General features: G+C 46.0%; 1 pseudogene; it reads right to left on the bottom strand.

Annotated features, from left to right (window-relative positions):
- Positions 1-702: 702 nt before the first annotated feature.
- On the bottom strand, positions 703-1,405 carry LOC100599594 (annotated as a pseudogene).
- Positions 1,406-1,952: the final 547 nt, after the last annotated feature.

Here is a 1,952-nt window from a genome sequence, read left to right as displayed (position 1 = left end):
ACAGACTGTAAGCATTTTGAAAATGCCATACATTAAGAGAAAAGAACTGCTTGAGGAATCACAAATATTTATTCTAAAGCCGGTCTTAAATTCAGCTTTCTTCTGACTTGGACTGTCTGCTGAAATCTGCCCTGCACTCAACATTCTAAGCCCATTCAATTAGAAGCCAGCTCTTCATAATTCCAGGTAGCAGTCCCCCTCATTTTCAAATGCAGAAAAATTCAAACAGAAAAACCAGAGGAATGTTAAGCACTGGAAATTCTATGGCTGATTATATGAGTCTACGATGGACCTAATGGAGGTTTGGAAAGTGTTCCCGATGGCAGTGTGCTGTGGAGAGCGGCCACCTAGAAACCATGTGACACCAAGGGAGCCTCTGGACTTAGGAACACACTTTTGTCTTTATTCACAAAATCACTCATATGTTTTGGGTTTTGTTGAATAAAAACAGCATATTCTTTATTTTGCATACTTTAGATTCAGAACAAAATGATCAAACAATAAACCCACAATACGTAACATCCAATCCTGCTGTCAAAGAAGGGAGGGAATGGGGCTTGAGGCCCTTGTTTCCTGCCTTAGACACAAGGACAGGAGAGGAAAAAACACTAGACATTAGCAGAGGGAGCCATGTAGGACAAGGCACTCAAGGCTGCGGTGAGAACCATGGGGACATTATACGAAGACCCAAGGTATAAACTCCTAATCTTCTATGCGAGACGCATTTTCATTGCCCTCAAAGCTGGAGAATCTCATCAGGAACTGCAGCACTGGGTTCCTCTGCTGCCACTTCGTCCTCGATAGACATAGCTTGATCCTGCAGTCAATCTAGTTGGAGTGAGTTTGGGGGATCCTCAAGGAAGAAGCCAGAAGAGAGCAGCACAGTTTCAAACAGCAGCACCATCAGGTCCTTGACTGCCTTGCTCTTCCTGTCAGCCTCAGCCTTCTGCTGCAGCATCTCCACAATGGGGTGGTTGGGGTTGATCTCCAGGTGCCTTTTGGCCATCATGTAGCCCATCATAGAGTTGTCCCAAAGTGCCTGGGCTTTTATGATCTGCTCCATATTGGCTGTCCAGCCATAGGTGCTGGTCACAATGCAATAGGGTGAAGACACAAGCCTATTGAAGATTGTCATCTTCTCAAACTTTTTATCTAAGATTTTTTTCATGAGCTTGCAGAGGTTCTCAAACTTTGCCTTGCTCTCTTCCATTTTCTTCTCCTCCCCATCCTCAGGTAGCTCCAGACTCTCCTTGGTAACTGAGACCAGGCTTTTCCCATCAAACTCCTTGAGCTGCTGCACACAGTACTCATCAATGGACTCGGTCATAGAGACTACCTTGAAGCCCCACTTCCACACTCGGTCCGCAAAAGCAGAGTTGGCCACCTGCTCTTTGCTCTCACCAGAAAATTACTCATATGTTACATCCATGTGTAACTTCATTATCCAAGGCTGAAATGAAATCATGTGATTTGAATGTTTCCCCTTCAAAATTCACATGCTGCCAATGGGATAGTATTAAGAGGTGGAGACTTGGCTGGGTGCGGTGGCTCATGCCTGTAATCCCAGCACTTTGGGAGGCCAAGGTGGGTGGATCACGAGGTCAAGAGAACGAGACCATCCTGGCTAACACAGTGAAACCCCATCTCTACTAAAAATACAAAAAATTAGCCAGGCATGGTGGTGGGCGCTTGTAGTCTCAGCTACTTGGGAGGCTGAGGCAGGAGAATGGCATGAACCCGGGAGACAGAGCTTGCAGTGAGCTGAGATGGCACCACTGCACTCCAGCCTGGGCCACAGAGGAGACTCCGTCTCAAAAAAAAAAAAAAAAAAAAAGAGGTGGAGCCTTTAAGAGGTGATGAGGCCATGGGGCTCCTGCCTTGTGAGTGAGATTAGGTGCCCTTATAAAAGAGATTTACAGAGGGAGTTCATACCTTTTACCCTTCCACCTTCA

The sequence above is a fragment of the Nomascus leucogenys genome, chromosome 16 (assembly GCF_006542625.1).
Source record: "Nomascus leucogenys isolate Asia chromosome 16, Asia_NLE_v1, whole genome shotgun sequence".
NCBI lineage: Eukaryota > Metazoa > Chordata > Mammalia > Primates > Hylobatidae > Nomascus > Nomascus leucogenys.
Note: the sequence above shows the minus strand (reverse complement) of the source record. Positions and strands in the feature narration are given on the sequence as shown.